The sequence below is a fragment of the Mauremys reevesii genome, linkage group 1 (genome assembly GCF_016161935.1).
Source record: "Mauremys reevesii isolate NIE-2019 linkage group 1, ASM1616193v1, whole genome shotgun sequence".
Classification (NCBI taxonomy): Eukaryota; Metazoa; Chordata; order Testudines; family Geoemydidae; genus Mauremys; species Mauremys reevesii.
Genome location: NC_052623.1, coordinates 61,617,503 through 61,630,151, shown reverse-complemented (window position 1 = coordinate 61,630,151; position 12,649 = coordinate 61,617,503). Strand labels below are relative to the sequence as shown.

The 12,649-nt window shown below is 41.6% G+C and overlaps 1 long non-coding RNA gene across 4 annotated transcripts in view; it reads right to left on the bottom strand.

Moving 5' to 3' along the window:
* Nucleotides 1-4,186: 4,186 nt before the first annotated feature.
* LOC120395790 overlaps nucleotides 4,187-12,649 on the bottom strand; it is a 76,792-nt gene continuing 68,329 nt past the window's right edge. For 3 of the 4 annotated variants that reach the window (XR_005592792.1, XR_005592796.1, XR_005592791.1), the window contains 2 exons: nucleotides 9,106-9,200; nucleotides 4,187-6,032 (listed from right to left, as the gene is read on the bottom strand). This is a non-coding gene — a long non-coding RNA (uncharacterized LOC120395790). Of the gene's footprint in view, nucleotides 6,698-9,105; nucleotides 9,201-12,649 lie in introns of all 4 variants that reach the window. The other variant, XR_005592794.1, reaches the window with a different exon arrangement.

Here is a 12,649-nt window from a genome sequence, read left to right as displayed (position 1 = left end):
GGGGCGGGTCTGGGCTGTGGCGTGCAGTCTGGGACCTCCACTGGTGCTGCTGGTGGGGAGGAGGGTTGGCAGGGCTCCCTACTGGGCTCCATGCAGCTCCCCAGAAGTGGCCACCATGTCCCTGCAGCTCCTAGGGGGAGGGAAGGCAAGGGAGGCTCCACGTGCTGCCCCTGCCATGAGCTCCAGCTGCACAGCTCCCATTGGCCAGGAACCACAGGGGCAGCAGCACGCAGATATCCCTGGACCCTCTGCCTATGAGCTGCAGGAACATGCCCGCCGCTTCTGGGGAGCGCCCCCCTCCAGGTAAGCACCGCACTGCACCACACCCCAACCCCCAGCCCTGAGCTGTCTTTCACACCCAAACTTCCCCAGCAGCAGCCAATGCTACTGGCCCAGGTGTTACTGCCTATTTCCCCTAGAATGGTCTCTTGTAATGTGTTAATTCCTTATGCTCAACAATCTGTCTTACCTTGAATTTAGCTGTGACACTCTGAGGGACCCTTTCCCAAACCTGGAGCAGAGCTTTGTGTAAGCTCAAAATGTTGTCTCTTTCACCAACAGAACTTGGTCCAATAATATATATTACCTTACCCACCTTTTATGTCTAAATAAAAGGATTCTATCTGAGTGTTAGTTAGGCTGATATTGTTCAATTTAAGCTGGCCCAATAATGCTTGAAGTTTACCCCAGTACGACTAACCTAATCAGATGTTTGATTTCATGTACCTTTGATGGTGTTATTCTTCTGGAGACAGTTGTACAGTACTTGGAAAATGTAATCACAATCTTCACTTTGTATTGTATGAAAATGTATCTTGTTTTTTATATTACTGAAAGTTTCTGAAACTTTTTTTTAGAAGTCCAGAAACTTCCTGTTTATTACAATAGAAAGTTAGAAATATGGAAAAAAGAAATTAAAGATTCCTATCCCTACTGAAATGCCACCACCAAAACAAGCTCAGCCCCTCCCCTCAAAACCAAGAACTTTTAAGAGGCTCTGAAGTGTTCTTTATATGTATGTCACCAATGGCTAGAAACACTTTAGAAGAATAAAAGATTAAGGATATAAACTTGTTCCTTATCTTCCAGAAGGATTTAAGTGAGGAAGAAATGTCACATTTCATGAAACTATATACACATTCCATTTAAGCTGTCAACAGGGCTGCCAATACAGTAGACCCTCATAGTTATGAACAACAGGGTTACAAACTGACCAGTCAACCACACACTTCATTTGGAACCAGAAGTACACAATCAGGCAGCAAAGACAAAAAAAGGCTCTGAAAAAAAAATTACTGTACAGTGTTAACTGTAAACAGCTAAAAATATAAAGGGAAAGTTTAAAAAAAAAACTTGACAAGGTAAGAAAACTGTTTCTGTGCTTGTTTCATTTAAATTAAGATGGTTAAAACAAAATTTTCCTTCTGCATAGTAAAGTTTCAAAGCTGTATTGTCAATGTTCAGTCGTAAACTTTTGAAAGAACAATGATAATATTTTGTTACAAACATTTCAGAGTTACAAACCTCTATTCTCGAAGTGTTTGTAACTTTGAGGTTCTATTGTACTACCAATTTCACTCTTTTCAGAGTTTACAAAATAATTCTCCAAGGTGTACATTAAGAGATGGAGTCAATATTATACACATTTCTCATTGACTTTTACTAATATAAAGCTATCAGAATTCAAAATTACCTAATAAATGTTGATATTTTGTATAACTACCCAATAAACTTCTAACTGAAATAAACTAGTAGACAGAGAAATCTTTCCCCCTCCCTTCAAAATAGTGGTAACAATGGCACCTATGCTCCAATGTCCCCCCCACCCATAGTTCATTCTTGTTTCTACTTATAGGCCAAACATTTCCTTTAGATACACATAAAGAACCCCACTGCAACTTGGAGAGGAGGGATTTAGCCTTAAGTATGCTAGTAGATTTCAAACCTTTCTGCAAAGGCTCTTTGTTTTACCTCCAGTTAAACTGTGGGAAAGTAGCAGCTGGCAACTAGTCACCATTTCAGATATTGCCATCAATGATCTGCTGTGACTCCTATGTAGCTAGAAGATAAAGGTGGTGACATCAAAGAATATGAGAGGAGTCAAGACACTTTAAGTCTCCTCTAACAGCTGGAAATGGATGAATATAGGCAAACAACACAGGAATGCAGGGGCAAGATTAGAAAGGCAAAGGCACAAAATGAGCTCAAACTAGCTACAGGAATAAAGGGAAACAAGACGACTTTTTATCAATACATTAGAAGCAAGAGGAAGACCAAGGACAGGGTAGGCCCACTGCTCAGTGAGGAGGGAGAAACAGTAACAGGAAACTTGGAAATGGCAGAGATGCTTAATGACTTCTTTGTTTCGGTCTTCACTGAGAAGTCTGAAGGAATGCCTAACATAGTGAATGCTAATGGGAAGGGAATAGGTTAGAAGATAAAATAAAAAAAGAACAAGTTAAAAATCACTTAGAAAAGTTAGATGCCTGCAAATCACCAGGGCCTGATGAAATGCATCCTAGAATACTCAAGGAGCTAACAAGGAGGTATCTGAGCCTCTAGCTATTATCTTTGGAAAATCATGGGAGACGGGAGAGATTCCAGAAGACTGGAAAAGGGCAAATATAGTGACCATCTATAAAAAGGGAACTAAAAACAACCCAGGAAACTACAGACCAGTTAGTTTAACTTCTGTGCCAGGGAAGATAATGGAGCAATTAAGGAAATCATCTGCAAACACTTGGAAGGTGGTAAGGTGATAGGGAATAAGCAGCATGGATTTGTAAAGAACAAATCATGTCAAACACATCTGATAGCTTTCTTTGATAGGATAATGAGTCTTGTGGATAAGGGAGAAGCAGTGGATGTGGTATACCTAAACTTTAGTAAGGCATTTGATACGGTCTCACATGATATTCTTATCAATAAACTAGGCAAATACAACTTAGATGGGGCTACTATAAGATGGGTGCATAACTGGCTGGATAACCGTACTCAGAGAGCAGTTATTAATGGTTCCCAATCCTGCTGGAAAGGTATAACAAGTGGGGTTCCGCAGGGGTCTGTTTTGGGACCGGCTCTGTTCAATATCTTCATCAATGACTCAGATATTGACATAGAAACTGGGAGGGATTGCAACTGCTTTGGAGGACAGGGTCATAATTCAAAATGATCTGGACAAATTGGAGAAATGGTCTGAGGTAAACAGGATGAAGTTTAACAAAGACAAATGCAAAGTGCTCCACTTAGGAAGGAACAATCAGTTTCACACATACAGAATGGGAAGAGACTGTCTAGGAAGGAGTACGGCAGAAAGGGATCTAGGGGTTATAGTGGACCACAAGCTAAATATGAGTCAACAGTGTGATGCTGTTGCAAAAAAAGCAAACGTGATTCTGGGATGCATTCACAGGTGTGTTGTGAGCAAGACACGAGAAGTCATTCTTCCGCTCTACACTGCGCTGGTTAGGCCTCAACTGGAGTATTGTGTCCAGTTCTGGGCACCGCATTTCAAGAAAGATGTGGAGAAATTGGAGAGGGTCCAGAGAAGAGCAACAAGAAAGATTAAAGGTCTTGAGAACATGACCTATGAAGGAAGGCTGAAAGAATTGGGTTTGTTTAGTTTGGAAAAGAGAAGACTGAGAGGGGACATGATAGCAGTTTTCAGGTATCTAAAAGGGTGTCATAAGGAGGAGGGAGAAAACTTGTTCACCTTTGCCTCTAAGGATAGAAGAAGCAGCAAGGGGCTTAAACTGCAGCAAGGGAAGTTTAGGTTGGACATTAGGAAAAAGTTCCTGTCAGGGTGGTTAAACACTAGAATAAATTGCCTAGGGAGGTTGTGGAATCTCCATCTCTGGAGATATTTAAGAATAGGTTAGATAAATGTCTATTCGGGATGGTCTAGACTCTACACAGTATTTGGTCCTGCCATGAGGGAAGAGGATTGGACTTGATGACCTCTCGAGGTCCCTTCCAGTCCTAGAATCTATGAATCAGATGGAGAGACTTCATCATTTCCTTATTTTGGAGGATACTCAGCATGTAGAGCAAATCTAGGGAGAAGTTTAAACATTTTCAAGGTCATCTACTATAAATATCAGGTATGAAAATATTCTTGCCTAGTAAAAATCTGAAATACAGAATACTAAGAATTTTTTTTTATTTAAAGAACCAAAACAATAACACATTTAACAGAGGTTTTGTGATTTTATTTTTGAACCCCAAACTATCTGGCAATGAGGAAAGTACTGTAAAAACTCAAAAATATAGTGCAACCATTATAAGGGAGTATAAAAAGAGGAAACACTTGGTTCCCATGAAATTACACATAACAGTCTGCTACGCCCTGAACACATGTATGGAATTCATCTTGCACTTTTAAAAACATTGTTACAATAATGTTATACATAAGAAATAAATAGTAACATTTCAGTTTATCTTGCCCATTCCATTTGTCATGCAGTTATATTTGTAGAACATTACAGTATGAAGAACACCTGCCACACAGTGTTAAACTTTTTACAACATAAAGGCAATGTTCATGTTTGAGCTTCTCTTTGGCATATTGTTTTACAATATATTTAACTAATTTATGCAAAACACATATTACAAAGTTTTATTTGATAAATAAATAATAAAGAACGAGTAAATAGCAACATAGGATAGATGCTGGAGCGTGGGACGGGACCAAAAGACCCATTGAATTGTTGCGTGGGGATTTTGATCAGCATTTTCACTGGGGACTCCTCAAATTAGCAAACAGCTAATCAAGTTAATGCAGGGTCTTCCCTATACCTCTAAGTCAGGTAACTGCCATGCTGTGTTCCACACTCAGGAGATGAATCATGCAGGGAGCGAGGGCATGTCTACACTGGCAGTGCACAGTAAGCTGGGATGTAAATATACAGCACACTAGCCTGCCACACAATAACTGGCCTCCATGCAATAAAAGTTCCACGGTGTGCTGCAGAACTCCTGCTACACACTGCTCCCATCTCTGTGTTCAGGTGTTGGTGTCACCCTTGGTGTTCCAGAGGATAGTCCTGGCTGGTGCCACCAGAATTGATCTGAGACACTGGGTGGACCCTGTGGTGCTCGGCCAGTGCATGGCGCTGCCCACCCTGCATCTCCACTGTTGTGTGCTCTGGGAAGTGAGGGCAGCCTTGGCTCCTGATTCTGACTTTCCTTGAGTGGGTCCTGCATGAGTGTGCTTTGTGTCCACCCCCTCATCTCTGGCCCTCCAGAACTCATTATCGGGCCCCTGCTCTATGAGCCCCCCCGGCTGCCTCCAACATGTCACCTAGGTCTGCCTCCAAGCTGTGCCCAGAGAATATCTGTAAGCATTCATTCTTCATACCAGTCACTTCCTCACCCTTGTGTCCCATCCAACACCAAGTGGAGGAACCTATCGCTACCTGTGGAGGGTGAGGAACCCTGGAGGACCTGTCTGTACTCCACTGTAATTCCATGGCCCACCAGAGATGTTAATTGGGAGTTCCTACATGGAGCTGAGCACAGGCATGTACTGGCATGGTTCACAAACTCTTCTGATACATGTTCCTTTTACAACAACCCTTGAGATCTATGTAGAGTGCAGCAGGTTGCAGCCCCTCTTGTGGATCATCCAGAACCTCCTCCTGAGGTTCTGGCTGCCTCTTTCCCCCACACTTCCTGATTTATGTACACTTCATCCGTGGCCCCACAAAGTCATGGGACCTCCTGGTCAACATCCTCTGGACACTGGCCAAGATGGCCATCTATCACTCCAAGAGGAGGAAGCTGGATGGGGGTGGGGTGCTCTGCAATTGTGGGGCCTTTTTATTGTCCCTTGTCTGCTCACATCTCCAGGCGGAGTTCCTCTGGGCAGTGTCCACTTTCCTTGGATGCCTTTGAAAAGCAGTGGGTGCTTTCTGGGATTCTCTGCTCTGTTTCCACAGATTTTCAATCTTTAACCTCACTCCTGTTCCTCTTTTCTCCTTTGTTGTCCCCAGCAATCAATTGTAGCCTGGACTTAGTGGTTCCTTCCCCTATAACTGGGGTGGGGGAGGGGAAAGAAGTTTAGTTATGGTCAAGCCTAGCTCTGTCTGTTCTTGTACTACAAATATTACACACCTCTCAACTTCTGCAACAAATGGGCATAGGCACAATTAACTCTGGCATTTCCCAATTTTTGAATGCTTGACTAACTTTAATTATGTTCTTTTAACATAGGAAATTACACATGGAACACTAGGGTTTTTTTTAAAATAGAAATTCCATCAGGTGACATCATATGGATGCCCAGGCAGGGCATCAGCAGAGTTGGAAACTTTAGCTTCAATGCAAAGACCCTCCGCCACGTGAGCTAATGGAGTAACTGACAGCAATAGTAATTTGTCATCATCTATGTGGACCCGCACAAGGAGTGGATGGACTACTTTGCAAGTGGGTTACACAGATATTTGCTTACAGCAGAGAACTGATGAGATTCCAAGAGTCTTGGGTTCCATTCCAGGCTCTGGAGAGGCATGTTCTCTAGTAGGCACAGACTCTTCTGCCATCCCCACAGTCTGCCTCCTTCTGCCCATCTCCTCCAATCTGTTCCTGTCTTGGATCTTCTTTACTACATGCTGTCCCAGTTCGAACTCCACAGGCTCATTGTTCTTTGATCAGCAAATTCTAGTCGGGGTGGGCAAACTTTTTGGCCTAAGGGCCACATCTGGGTGGGGAAATTGCATGCAGGGCCATGAATGTAGGGCTGGGGCAGGTGGTTGGGGTGCAGTATGCAGGAAGGGGCTCAGGGCAAGGGTTGGGGTGCAGGAGGGGTATGGAGTGTACAAGGGAGCTCAGGGCAGAGCTGCAGGAGCAGTTTGGTGTGCAGGAGGGGTTCAGAGTACAGGCTCTGGGCCAGTGCCGCTTACCTGGAGTGGCTCCAGGGTGACAGCGGCGCGCACCGGGGCCAGGGCAAGCTCCCTGCCTGCCCTGGCCCTGCACTGCTCCTGGAAGCAGCCAGCACCATGTCCCTGCAGCCCCTGTGGGAGGGGAAGGCAGTGGGCTCCGTGCTCCAGCCCATGGGCCATAGTTTGCCCGCCCCATCCTAGTCTCACCTTTTCAAAATCCCTCCTACCCTCCCCTTCCCTCAGCTCCTTGCCCACCCAATCCCAGCTGCTTTGTCTCAGTCCCTCCACTATTTCTCTCCCTTGTCCCAGTCTGTTACCCACACCCCCATGTTCCCATCTATTCCCCCTGTAGGGTTGGCTCTTGTCCCCTCTGCATCTGAATCAGGCAGCTTCTTCCTCCAACTTGCCTCGGCCCAGCAAGGGGATTGTCTTTGAAAGCACTGGAGTGACAGGCTCCCTACTCTCATTTCAGCTGTCCGAGAGCTAAACTCTCACAGAAAGCCCTGCTCAGCTATGGGCCAGAGCATGCCCAGTGGACACAAAATCTTTGGGGAAGTTAGCAGCTAAAATCTAAGAATTTTACTTAAGCATGTGCAAAGTACAGTTTTTAACAGACTTATAACTTGGCCAGATGTGTGTGGATTTTTCACAAAGACACATCCCTGATACAAAGACTATCGCACACTCAAATTTGGAGTCCTTGCTCCAAAGCACAGGGCACTAGAGATTTTTTCAAGGAAAAGTTTGCCATCATTTTTTTTTTAAACATAGGCCAAACAATGTATTTTTCCCTAGTGTTCTCTGAAACAGCTGGGAGGGAAAAATAAAATCCACATGTGGCAGAGACCCTGAGTGGAAAATTGCAACCCAAATGGTTAAAGTTTGGCAAAGTTATAAGCAACTGATTATAAAGGGAAGTGTCAGTGACATTTCTATTACAGAGCCTATGATTATGCAGAGGATGAAGACTAGGGTAAAAAACACTGCAAACTGGCAGGTGTTTTTCATAGTTTCTTGGTTCGGCAGAAAGAGAATGGTATGTGCACAGTTTGTTTCCATCCAATTGGATATTGGTCTCCTTAGATTCCCATCCAGATTCAGCTCACTAGTACAATCGCTTTAAATTCTCCAGTTTCGATGTCAAAGCTATGCAAATGCACTTAGAGAAGCTGCCACATGCAATACATGTGACCAGCTTTGTAGGTTCACATCAGCTCTCATAATGGTCCTCCAGCAGAGGCCAGAAATATTAAGACACTGGGCCTACAAGATCAACCGTTTTGACAGCCTGGGTTGCAGTATATTCGCTATATCAGTGACTTTTGCAGAAAGGAGAGTTTCAAGAAGACAAGCCTCCTGCTAGAGAATGACCTTCTTAGGCAGGGATTCATATAAAAGTTAAAACTTGATTCTGACTGTTGGAATGCATGTGTAAAGTCTCCTATGGTAAATGTTACAGCACACTGCTGATAGAAGAAGCCCCAATAGGAAAACTGTCTAGTTCTAAATCAAGTACCTAACATACACCTGATAGTGAGCCTCACTTTGGCAAAATGTCCTCAGATGGGACACAAGACAGACACCTTGACACTCAAAGGTTTGGCTAGAGTGAATTTTTTTGAGTTAGTTTCAAATGGGGTTATACCAATTAGCTAACCGTTTCTTTTATTCCTGTAAACTTGATATACTAACTACTTAAAAACTTCAGTGTAATAGGCAACCTATACTGAGCATTTCCTGATAGTGAAAGATAATTCCCAAAGATTGTCCAGTGTCACCTAAACTGAAAATTTCTGCCACAGGTGAACAGCACTGTAGTAAAGTCCACCAGTGCAAGCCCATACTATAGACAAGCAAAGTTGTGATTTGTACCAGTATAGCAGACCCTACTTTGAAATTGTACGCGGTGAAAAAAAGTTATAGCTTAACAGCTTTACCCATCTACATTAGAGGTTTGCATCTGTTCAGCCACACTGGTGGCTGGCCACTGAGGCCTGAATTGGGGCAAATCTCCAGTGGAGATAAGTTAAAATATAAGCCAGTATGGTTTGAGGACAAGTATGATTTATAATGGTATAATGTAATAGGACTAATACAATTAGATCTAGCAAGTGATACTGAGTCATGATAGTGAAGAAGAGATCATAAAGGAAACACTTTCAGATCTTGACTGTATCTAAAATTAGTGACACATTTACATAACCAATAAAGTCTGCATTTGACTCACCACACAGTTAGAAGCTGTATGTAAGAAAAGGAAAGAAACCCATGTAATTTCCATCCTTACTGTGGCAGATTCAGTTGTCTCAATGCAGTACTCCTCTGAAGAAGAAAGATTTTAGTAGATGATGAGAACCTTAGTTATCTTGCAATCAACAGTAGAGAATATACCTTTAAAACTATTTTCATATTTACAGCTACTATAAATGCGAGAAATAATATTATTCTATAATTAACATTTCACTGCCACTTTTGTTCAAAAGAGTTTCTGAGGTCATTCCAGCTGTAGCTGATGAACTTGCTGAACAATTGACAAAATATATTTTAAATTTGTAATGGTATAGGAAGTGCTGTGAAAGTAAAACAAAACAATTCTAATCTCATTAGCTTTATTAAAATCATGAAGAAATTTAAACTAATTTAAGTTTGTACAATAATCATGTGGACAAAATGTTCATAAATGTTTATGAAGAAGGCTGTAGTCTGAGACAGTTCCTATAATAAATTAAGTGCTCAAGGAAATGTTCTAGATTTACTGCCAGACTCTATGTGGTTCTAAAAATCTGTACTGGACTGATCAAAATATAGAAAAAAAACAATAAGATTTATTAATTTTTTTTTTAAACAACATGAATTAACATACTCAGGAGGTAAGTCGGATGACATCAACGTACTTCCTTAGGATCATTTGCAGAGAATGGCCAACTTTACTTCAGCAGCACAGTTAATACTGGAGACATTTACAGAGTTAACGCCAATATTTACGTGCTGCTAATGTACTGCTGACATCAGGATCAAGTTAATTCATAAGTGACATTTCTCTTCAGGAGGATGAAATCCTTGTATTTTTGAGGCAGCACAATATGGCCTGCACCTTTTCAATACCCACAAACCATTATGTGCTGCTACGTTAGCCCAAGGTGTCTACAAAACGTCAAAGGAACGAAAGCATAAGTTGTAAGTCAAACCCCACATTTTCTTGTTTAACTTTAACATTAATTTTTACAGTATTGACATTAGCTATTTTAATACATTACAAATCCTTCATTAACATCTACTTTTAGTAGTGGACCAATATTCCACATACAATTAAAGTCAGCTTTAGACTTTGTTCCTGTCAAGTTAGCACACAGTAACTTTCTGGTCCAAATTTCAGATCCTTGTCAAACTAATTAAATGCTGTGGATAGTTCTCCTCTGATTAGAAATTAAGTTTGATGTCTCTCATGTGTAAACTTCAGTTCATCTTGACATTAAAAGAAAATTTAAAAAATCCCCGAAACATGTTTCTTCTTTCCCCTGAATGGAAATCTTTTTGATATTGCTACAATTTCAAGGTCACCTTTAACAATACCAGACGTTAAAATCTAGGTTAAGTACAACTGCCAGTTTCAAGAGGTGAGCAAGAAACTGTAGGTCATATCTCAAAAGGAATAGCAGCTTAGCATTTACAAGAGATACTCTTGGGCACGGGGAGAGGTGGTAGTTTAAGCTCCCCAATCCCTTTAGGAAAAACCCACAAGTTAATAAGAATGCTGGCTCTCACTCAGGCCTACTCTAGACAAGGTGTAGAAAAAACTCTCCTATTCTAGAGTCTCTAGACACTGCTTAGACTGGCAAAAGTATTTTCACTTGTATATTAATACCGGTTTCCCAAATAAAATAAGCTATACTGGCAATAGCACTTGTTATGTCTATACTAGGGCTTTTGCTGGTATAGAAGTGTCAAATACCACACACCCCTAATTGATGTTACTATGCTAGTGAAAGTTTCTGATGTAGACCTGGCCTTTGGTAGTTTGAGATGGAATGGTCCATGACTTCAAACTGATCGCTGGGAGGAAAAAAACCAAGAACACAATGTCTCACATGAAACAGAATCACTGGCAAAGGAGACGTAGGGCAGACAAATTTTTCCATTTTTTTTAAAAACAGAAAATATTTGTGTGCATGTCATTTTCCCTTACCCACTTGCCTCCTAGGAGCATCAGGGCAGGTCTACAGTAGAAAGCTTTGCTGGCATAGCTATGTTAGTTAGGAGTGTGATTTTTCTTTTTTTTAGCCAACGTGGCTATACTGGTAAAAGCTCTAGTATAGGCACACATATCTATATAAAAGTGCTTATACTGATCAGGAAACTGGCACAAGATATAACTGCATCTTTACTAGGAAGGTTTTGCCAGTTTACCTGGTATAAACCAGCAAAGCACTCCTAATGGTAGATAGTGACAGGCCTTAGAATCGGTTTCCATTATTTTCTGGTGTTTAAGAATGGGGTCTTAAAACTTGTCACCCTGACAAAGACCAATGGTGCATCTACTCAGTTATCCTGTTACAGCGACTAATGCTGGATTATACAGGAGATCTGACTACATATATAGTCTCTCTCTGAAAATAAAACCAAAATGCACCTAACTGCAATACTGTGCCATGGCAGTAAATTTCTACCTGAAGAGACTGGGCTAATCATACACTGAGGAAGGGAAGGGAGGGGAAATAGAAAGCCTTCACCCCAGGAGTTACAGTGTTGATGCAGATCAGGGAACGGACCACTCATAAAATAAATTTACTTAAACCTACCTGGCCAAAGGTGGCAAAGGGGTTCTCCACTAAACCAAATAAACTCATGCCCATTGGCTACCAATTTATTTAAAAGATCAAAAGAAACATATACAATAGCTAAATACTGCCAACATTTAATTCCTTTGAAAACACATCTCTTATTAATGATCACGTACTGGCCAAATTCAATTTAATTGCCTCGTTCTTAGACTTTTGAAGGTTTTTACTATGTTAGGTATTTACTCAACTCTAAAGTCACAGTACACTCTTCATAACAAAGTCTTGGCAGAACCTTTCTATATGACGTTTTCTAAAAGCAATTTTTAGGCTGAGAACTGGTAAGTTAAAAATCTTTTCAACGTAGGGTGACATCATCAACTGTGAAGGGACAGGAAGCTTCCATTTTTCTACTTATGTTTCCCTGGAATTTTTTTTTTGGGTGGGGAGAGTTGAGGTAGAAGAGTGCATCACACTCTACAAGAACCACCCAGAGGCTTAGGCCCCAGAATCTTCAAGTCTCTGAGATCTGCTGGAAGTCAGGGGTATCCACACAAAGGCCCATAACTCTGCCAACCCCATCCTTTGGAAGTAGGACTAATAAAATCATGTTGCCAGAGATGCCCTTGAAGCCACTCATTTCAAGAGGTGGTTTGTTTTCCAATTTAGGGGGGCAAGCCAGTGGAAGTTAATGTGTTGGGGTATGTCCACTCTAGAAATGCAACCCCACTGCAGCTGTGCCACTGTAGTAAGTCCAACTCTCCCAGAGGCAACAGCTAGGTCAAGGGAAGAACTCTTCTCTGTGTGAGCTTGAAAGGTTGTCTCTCTCTCTCACCAACAGAAGTGGTCCAATAAAAGATATTACCTCATTCACTTTGTCAATTTAAAACCAGACACAAAGATTAAATACAGTAAATAATTACTTTAACATCCCTTCTGAACTGTTCTACAATGTTCACATTGTGACTTTTCTTAATACTTGTAGTTAAAAAA